This window comes from Meles meles, chromosome 15 (genome assembly GCF_922984935.1).
Source record: "Meles meles chromosome 15, mMelMel3.1 paternal haplotype, whole genome shotgun sequence".
NCBI classification, from domain to species: Eukaryota; Metazoa; Chordata; class Mammalia; order Carnivora; family Mustelidae; genus Meles; species Meles meles.
In genome coordinates, this window is record NC_060080.1 from 75795655 (window position 1) to 75805929 (window position 10275).

Genomic DNA, 10275 nt, shown 5'->3' on the forward strand with positions numbered 1-10275 from the left:
TGAAAGCACTCAAAAAAAAAAAAAAAAAAAGAGCAAAAGATCGTGGGGGGAAATTGTGGGAATCAGGGGGTTAGGGACAGGGGCTTAAGACCCCAGACCCAGGACAGCCTCCCCTGGCACTGAGCCAGAGAGAGTGCGACAGAGCATATTGGTCCCTGAGCCATCAGCGCACCTGAGAACGCGTGGGGTCCGGCTCCCATGAGGGGCTGGGAGCCTCGCCAGACAGTGTTCCTGAGATGGGTGCGCCCCACACCCTCCCCTGGGAGAGGTGCTCACAGGCGCTAGCCAGGAACTCTCGGACCCAGAAAAATGAGGCACTCCCAGCCCAGGCCAGCAGGAAAATCTCAGTGTGTGATCGCTGCTTGGAACCTCTCTGGTGGTCTGGAGCTGCCCAAACAGCCACAGCTGCTGTGGATTTGGGTACAAGGAGGAAATCCTGCATCCCCAGGGACTGTGACTCAGAACCTACTCTGCCAGCAGCTCTGCAGAGCATTCTGAGGCTTCTCTCTGAGAGGGAGGTCGTGGTGCAGTTTGCAATCCTCTAAACCTCCAAGAACCACCAAACGCTGTCAAGTGAGAGAAAACAGATGAACAAACATAAAAACCTCCAGAGAACAAAAGCCTGAAAAAACTGGTTTCCCCAGAGCCCACCCCCTTGAGGGGCGCGAGAAGGCTTAACTCAGGGAATGTCATTGACTGAAAACCGACGTGGCAGACCCCTCCCCCAGAAAACCAACCAGGAAAGAAAAAAAAAAAAAAAAAAAAAGACAACAAGAGAACAACCACCACTACTTCATAGATACAACTTTTATTTTTAACTAGTTCCCACTATTTTGGTTCATTTTTTTATATACAGATAGATAATTTTTTAACCTATTTACCATCACACTGAGATGTCCAGTACATCAAATTCCTTAATAACCTTCTGACCTGACTTTTTGATACATACACCCATGTTTTTCATTTGCTTTTCTACTTTTAATTTTTTTTTAATTTTAGTTTGGTTTAGTCTAGTTTATTCTTTTTTAATTTGTATTTTCTAATATACATATAGACTTAAACTTCAAGGTAATCCCCTTTCCCCAATCAATGCTACCCCTATAGGTAAACCAATTTTAATCCCCTTTATCTTAGGAAAGTTGAGTCCTTTAACAAAGACATCAAGATACATCCAGGAAGAATCAAAATAACCTTCCTCACCCACACTGAGAATTTATAACCACTCTCCCATCTTTTCCTTCCGCAACTCTTTCTGTGTATTTGTGTTTGTCCTGATAGTATATAAATCTTATACGTGGCGTTCTTTTTGTCGAGGGAATTTCATTTTCTTGCTTTTATATGTAAATGTTTTCTTTCTCTTGTCATATAATTTTATCAGTCTTTTTGTTTGTCTGTTTTTGTTTGTATACCTCATGAATCTGACCTTGGGGACAGTTGGGCTGAGCCTTCTCTTTTATCTTCCCTTTTTTTCCTGTCTCTCTCTCTCTTTTTATTTTTCTTTATTTTTCTTTTTTTTTTTTCTCTCATTTGGGTGGGGAATCCTGATTGCTCAGAAGCGTTCCAGAGTGCACCTTGAGTGCACCACAGTTGATACATCCAGCTACATCCGTTCAGTCATCTCTCACCAAAATGACTAGGAGGAGGAATACCCAACAGAAGAAAAATACAGAGGATGGGCCTTCTGCAACAGAGCTAATGGCTATCGGCATAGACAATATGTCAGAAAAGGAATTCAGGCTAATAATTATCCAGGCAATAGCTAGGTTGGAGAAAGCCATGGATGACCAAACAGAATTGATTAGGGCAGAACTGAAAGCCACCAGGGATGATGTTCACAATGCTCTCAGAGAGTTCCAATCTAATCAAAATTCTCTAAAAGCTAAGGTAACTGAGACAGAAGATAGAATTAGTGATCTGGAGGACAAACAGATAGAGAGAAAGGATCAGGAGGAAGCCTGGAACAAACAGCTCAGAAGTCACGAAAACAGAATCAGGGAAATAAATGATGCCATGAAATGTTGCAACATCAAAATTATTGGAATCCCTGAAGGAGAGGAGAAAGAAAGAAGTCTAGAAGATATAGTGGAAGAAGTTGTCTATGAAAATTTTCCCAATCTCACGAATGGAAACAGCGTTCATGTACTAGAGGCAGAACAGTTTCCCCCCAAGATTATAGATTCTTGAAAGTCCTTGCGACACCTCATAGTAAGAATGAAGAATTATAATTGTAGGCAGACCCTCTTGAAAGCAGCTAGGACAAAGAAGCTCCTTACATACAGAGGAAAGCCCATTAGAATAATGTCAGACCTGTCCACAGAGACCTGGAAAGCCAGGAAAGGCTGCAGAATATATTCAGGACACTAAATGAGAAGAACATGCTGCCAAGATTACTTTATCCAGCAAGGCTGACATTCAAAATGGATGGAGAGATAAAGAGTTTCCATGCCCGGCAAGGCTTAAAAGACTATGCAACCACCAAGCCGACACTGCAGGAAATATTAAGGGGGGGTTCTAGAAAAGAAAAAAAATTCTAAGAATATCATTGAACAGAAATATAGAGACCATCTACAGACAGAAAGACTTCAAAGGTAACACGATGTCAATAAAAAGGTATCTATCAAAAATCACTCTGTGTGAATGGCCTAAATGCGCCCATAAAATGACACAGGGTTGTAGATTGGATAAAATGACAGGACCCATTCATATGTTGTCAACTAGAGACGCATTTTGAACCTAAAGATACACCCAGACTGAAAGTGAAGGGATGGAGAAGCATCTTTCATGCCAATGGGCCTCAAATGAAGGCCGGGGTAGCGATTCTCATATCAGATAAATTAGATTTTAAACTAAAGACTGTAGTCAGAGATACAGAAGGACACTACATAATTCTTAAAGGGACTATCCACCAAGATGATCTAACAATTGTAAATATCTACACCCACATCACGGGACAGCCAATTACATAATAAAACAGTTAATCAAGATAAAGATTCATCTTGAAATGAATACATTAATAGTAGGAGATCTTAACATGCTTCTCTCAGTAATAGACAGTTCATCGAAGCAGAAAACAGCATTGAATGAAACATTGGACCAGATGAACCTCATAGATATATACAGAACATTCCACCCTAAAACAACAGAATACTCATTCTTCTCAAGTGCACAAGGAACCTTCTCCAGAATAGACCACATACTGGGTCACAAAGCAGGACTCAACCGATACCAAAAGACTGACATTATTCCCTGCATATTCTCAGATCACAATGCTTTGAAGCTGGAACTCAATCACAAGGAAAAGTTCGGAAGGAACTCAAACACCTGGAAGCGAAAGACCACCTTGCTTCAGAATGCTTGGATCAGGATGGAGAAGCATCGTTCATGCCAATGGGCCTCAAAAGAAGGCCGGGGTAGCGATTCTCATATCAGATAAATTAGATTTTAAACTAAAGACTGTAGTCAGAGATACAGAAGGACACTACATCATTCTTAAAGGGACTATCCGCCAAGATGATCTAACAATTGTGAATATCTATGCCCCCAATATGGGAGCACCCAATTACATAAGAAAACTATTACTCAAGATAAAGAGTCATATTGATATGAATACAATAATAGTAGGGGATCTTAATACGCCTCTCTCAGAAATAGACAGATCATCGAAGCGGAAAATTAATAAAGAAATAAGAGCATTGAATGAAACATTGGACCAGATGGACCTCATAGACATATACAGAACATTCCACCCTAAAACAACAGAATACTCATTCTTCTCACGTGCACATGGAACCTTCTCCAGAATAGACCACATACTGGGTCAGAAAGCAGGAGTCAACCGATACCAAAAGACTGACATTATTCCCTGCATATTCTCAGATCACAATGCTTTGAAACTGGAACTCAATCACAAGGAAAAGTTCGGAAGGAACTCAAACACCTGGAAGCGAAAGACCACCTTGCTTCAGAATGCTTGGATCAACCAGGAGATCAAAGATGAACTTAAACAATTCATGGAAACCAAGGAGAATGAAGACACTTCGGTCCAAAACCTATGGGATACAGCAAAGGCGGTTCTAAGGGGGAAATACATAGCCATCCAAGCCTCCCTCAAAAAAATTGAAAAATCCAGAATACACCAGCTGTCTCTACACCTTCAAGAACTGGAGAATCAACAACAAATCAAACCAACTCCACAGGCAGGAAGGGAAATAATCAAGATTAGAGCAGAGATCAATGAGGTGGAAACGAGAGATACAGTAGAACGTATCAATGAAACTAGAAGCTGGTTTTTTGAAAGAATCAATAAGATCGATAAACCATTGGCCACACTAGTCCAAAAGAAAAGAGAGAAAGCCCAAATTAATAAAATTATGAATGAAAAGGGAGAGATCACAACTAACACCAAGGAAATAGAAACAATCATCAGAAATTATTACCAACAGTTATATGCCAATAAGCTAAGCAACCTAGATGAAATACATGCATTCCTGGAAAACTATAAACTCCCCAAATTGGACCAGGAAGAAATTGACAGTCTGAATAGACTGATATCTAGTAAAAAGATCGAAGCACTGATCAAAAACCTCCCAAAAAACAAGAGCCCAAGACCTGATGGATTCCCTGGGGAATTCTATGAAACTTTCAAAGGAGAAATAACACCAATTTTCCTGAAGCTGTTTCAAAAAATTGAAGTGGAAGGAAAACTTCCAGACTCTTCTTATGAAGCCAGCATTACCCTGATCCCCAAACCAGGCAAAGAACCTACCAAAAAGGAGAATTTCAGACCAATATCACTGATGAATATGGATGCTAAGATTGTCAACAAGATCCTAGCAAACAGGATCCAGCAACACATTAAGAACATTATACACCATGACCCAGTGGGATTCATCCCTGGGTTACAAGGATGGTTCAACATTCACACGTCAATCTAATAAAACAAATCTATAAGAGAACAGAGATGAACCACATGGTCCTCTCAATTGATGCAGAAAAAGCATTTGACAAAGTCCAGCATTTTTAACGCCATTCCAATAAAAATTCCACTGGTACTTTCAAAGAACTGGAGCAAATAATCCTAAAATTTTTATGGAATCAGTAGAGACCCCGAATTGCTAAGGAAATGTTGAAAAACAAAAACAAAACTTGGGGCATCACGTTACCTGATTTCAAGTTGGACTACAAAGCTGTGATCACCAAGACACCATGGTACTGGCATATAAACAGACACATAGACCAGTGGAACAGAGTGGAGAGCCCAGATATGGACCCTCAACCCTATGGTCAAATAATCGTCGACAAAACAAAAAATATATATACAATGGAAAATAGACAGTCTCTTCAATAAATGGTGCTGGGAAAACTGGACATCCATTTGTAGAAGAATGAAATTCAACCATTCTCTTACACCATACACAAAGATAAACTCGAAATGGATAAAAGACCTCAACGTGAGACAGGAATCCATCAGAATACTAGAGGAGAACATAGGCAGTAACCACTTCGATATCAGCCACAGCAACTTCTTTCAAGATATATCTCCAAAGGCCAAGGAAATAAAAGAGAAAATGAACTTTTGGGACTTCATCAAGATCAAAAGCTTCTGCACAGCAAAGGAAACAGTCAACAAAACAAAGAGGCAACCCATGGAATGGGAGAAGATATTTGCAAATGACAGTACAGACAAAAGGTTGATATCCAGGATCTATAAAGAACTCCTCAAACTCAACACACACAAAACAGAGAATCATATCAAAAAATGAGCAGAAGATATGAACAGACACTTCTCCAACGAAGACATACAAATGGCTATCAGACACATGAAAAAATGTTCATCATCACTAGCCTTCAGGGAGATTCAAATTAAAACCACATTGAGATACCACCTGACACCAGTTAGAATGGCCAAAATTAGCAAGACAGGAAACAACGTGTGTTGGAGAGGTTGTGGAGAAAGGGGAACCCTCTTCCACTCTTGGTGGGAATGCAAGTTGGTACAGCCACTTTGGAGAACAGTGTGGAGATGCCTCAAGAAATTAAAAATAGAGCTTCCCTATGACCCTGCAATTGCACTGCTGGGTATTTACCCCAAAGATGCAGATGTAGTGAAAAGAAGGGCCATCTGTACCCCATTGTTTATTGCAGCAATGGCCACGGTCGCCAAACTGTGGAAAGAACCAAGATGCCCTTCAACAGACGAATGGATAAGGAAGATGTGGTCCATATACATGATGGAGTATTATGCCTCCATCAGAAAGGATGAATACCCACCTTTTGTAGCAACATGGATGGGACTGGAAGAGATTATGCTGAGTGAAATAAGTCAAGCAGAAACCATCATATGGTTTCTCTTATTTGTGGAGCATAACAAAGAACATGGAGGACATGGGGAGATGGAGAGGAGAAGGGAGTTGAGGGAAACTGGAAGGGGAGATGAACCATGAGAGACTATGGACTCTGAAAAACAACCTGAGGGTTTTGAAGGGCCTGGGGTGGGAGGTTCAGGAACCAGGTGGTGGGTAATCGGGAGGACACGTATTGCATGGAGCACTGGGTGTGGTTCAAAAGCAATGAATACTGTTACGCTGAAAAGAAACTAAAAAAATAAAAATAATATGAAACCCTGAATCGAAAAGATATATATTCTTCTATGTTTATTGCGGCATTATTTACAATAACCAAGATGTGGAAGCAACCCAAGAGCCCATCAAGAGATAATGGATGAAGTAGAAGTGATGTGTGTGTATTTCTGAATCAGAGAAAGATGAACACCATGTGATTTCATTTATATGTGGAATCTATTAATCAAAACAAATGAGCAAAGAAAAAAAGGGACAAATGACCAAAAACAAAAACAGAAACAAAACAAAACAAACCCTTAAATACAGAGAACAAATTGATGACTGCTAGAAGATAGATGGAAGAGAGTGGGTGAAATGAAGGGGATTAAGAATATACTTACTGTTGTAAGACTGAGGAATATGTAAAATCGTTGAATCATCGTATTGTATACCTGAAATTAATACAAAACTGTATGTTGATTATACTACAATTTAAAAAACAAAAGTGAGGCGTGCAAAACAATTTACCATGCTAAGGGACATCAAAGGAAAGCTGGGGTGGCAATCCTTATATCAGATCCATTAGATTTTAAGCTAAAGAGTATAATAAGAGATGAGGAAGGACAACATAACATACTCAAAGGGGCTGTCCAACAGGAAGATCTAACAATTTTAGAAATTATTTTTTTTAATTTAGTGACAGAGAAATCAGAAGTAGGCAGAGAGGCAGGCAGAGAGAGAGAGGGGAAAGCAGGCTCCCTGCTGAGGAGAGAGCCTGGTGTTGGGCTGGATCTCAGGACTCTGAGACCATGACTTCAGCCAAAGGCAGAGGCTTAACCCACTGAGCCACCCAGGGACTCTGAATATCTAACAATTTTAAAAAAATCTATGCCCCTAACATGGGAGCAGTCAACTATATAACCCAATTAATAGCAAAATCAAAGAAACACATCAACAATAATACAATAATAGTAGGGGACTTTAATACTCTCCTCACTGAAATGGATAGATCATCCATGCAAAAGATCAACAAGGAAATAAAGGCCTTAAATGACAAACTGGAACAGATGGACATCACAGATATATTCAGAACATTCCATCCCAAAGCAACAGAATACACATTCTTCTCCAGTGCACATGGAACATTCTCCAGAATAGATCACAGCCTGGGTCATAAATCAGGTCTCAACCGGTATCAAAAGACTGGGATCATTCCCTGCATATTTTCAGACCACAATGCTCTGAAGCTAGAACTCAATCACAAGAGGAAATTTGGAAAGAACCCAAATGCATGGAGGCAAAAGAGCATCTTTCTAAAGAATGAATGGGTCAAACAGAAATTAAAGAAGAAATGAAAAAATCCATGGAAACAAATGATAATGAAAACACAACACTTCGAAATCTGTGGGACACAGCAAAGGCAGTCCTGAGAGGAAAATATAGAGCAATACAAGCCTTTCTCAAGATACAAGAAAGGTCTCAAATACACAACCCAACTCTACACCTAAGGAAGCTGGGGATAGAACAACAAAGAAAGCCTAATCCCAACAGGAGAAGAGAAATAATAAATATCAGAGCATAAGTCAATAAAATAGAAACAAACAAACAAACAAACAAAGAACAAAACAATGAAACTAGGAGATGGTTCCTTGAAAGAATTAATAAGATTGGGGCACCTGGGTGGCTCAGTGGGTTAAAGCTTCTGCTTTCAGCTCAGGTCATGATCCCAGAGTCCTGGGATCAAGCCCCGCATCGGGCTCTCTGCTCAGCAGGGAGCCTGCTTCCCTTTTCTCTCTCTGCCTACCTCTCTGGCTACTTTGTGATCTCTGTCTGTCAAAAAAATAAATAAAAGCTTTTAAAAAAAGAATAAGATTGATAAACCTCTGGCCAGACTTATCAGAAAGAAAAGAGAAAGAACCCAAATAAATAAAACCATGAATGAAAGAGGAGATATCACAACCGCAAAGAAATACAAACAATTATAAGACCATATTATGAACAACTATATGCCAGCAAGTTTGGCAATCTGGAAGAAATCGATGCATTCTTCGAGACATATAAACTACCACAACTGAACCAGGAAGAAACAGAAAACCTGAACAGAACCATAACCAGTAAGGAGATTGAAGCACTCATCAAAAATCTCCCAACAAACAAGAGCCCAGGGCTAGACAGCTTCCCAGCAGAATTCTACCAAACATTTAAAGAAGAATTAATTCCTATTCTCCTGAAACTGTTCCAAAAAATAGAAATGGAAGGAAAACTTCCAAACTCATTTTATGAGGCCAGCATTACCTTGATCCAAAAACCAGACAAAGATCCCATCACAAAAGAGAACTACAGACCAATATCCTTGATGAGCACAGATGCAAAAATTCTCACCAAAATACTAGCCAATAGGATCCAACAGTATATTAAAAGGACTATTCACCATGACCAAGTGGGATTTATTCCAGGGCTGCAAGGTTGGTTCGACATTCACAAATCAATCAATGTGATATGGTACATTAATAAAACAAAGAACAAGAACCATATGTTACTCTCAATAGATGCTGGAAAAGCATTTGACAAAGTACAGCATTTTTTCCTGATCAAAATTCTTCAAAGTGTAGGGATAGAGGGCACATACTTCAATAGCATCAAAGCCATCTATGAAAAATCCACCGTGAGACTATCATTCTCAATGGAGAAAAACTGAGAGCTTTTCCGCTAAGTTCAGGAACATGGCAGGGATGTCCATTATCACCACTGCTATTCAACATAGTACTAGAAGTCCTAGCCTTAACAATCAGGCAAAAAAAAGAAAAGAAAAGAAAAGAAAAGAAAAGAAAAGAAAAGAAAAGAAAAAAAGTAATTAAAAGCATCCAAATCACAAAGAAGAAGTTGACTATCACTCTTCGCAGATGATATGATACTATATGTGGAAATCCCAAAAGGCACCACTCCAAATCTGCAAGAACTTGTACAAGAATTCAGTTAAGTGTCAGGATATAAAATCAATGCACAGAAATCAGTTGCATGTCTTTACACCAACAACAGGACAGAAGAAAGAGAAATTAAGGAGGCAATCCCATTTACAGTGGCACCCAAAACCATAGGATACCCAGGAATAAACCTAACCAAAGAGGCAAAGAATCTATACTCAGAAAACTATAAAGTGTTCATGAAAGAAATTGAGACAAAGAAATGGAAAAATGTCACATGCTCATGGATTGGAAGAACAAATATTGTGAAAATGTCTATGCTACATAAAGCGATCTACACGTTTAATGCAATCCCTATCAAAATCTCATCCATTTTGTTCAAATATATGGAACAACTAATCCTAAAATTTATACAGAACCAGAAAAGACCTCAACTAGCCAGAGGAATATTGAAAAAGCAAGCCAAAGTTGGTGGAATCACAATTCCAGACTTCAAGCTCTATTACAAAGCTATCATCACCAAGACAGTAAGCTACTGGCACAAAACAGACACATAGATCAATGGAACAGAATAGAGATACAAGAAATAGACCCTCAACTCTATGGTCAACTAATCTTCAACAAAGCAGGAAAGAACATCCAATGGATAAAAGACAGTCTCTTCAACAACTGCTGTTGGGAAAATTGGATGGCTCCATGCAGAAAAATGAAACTGGACCATTTCCTTACATCACACATGAAAATAGACTCAACATGGATGAAGGATCTCAATGTGAGAAAGGAATCCATCA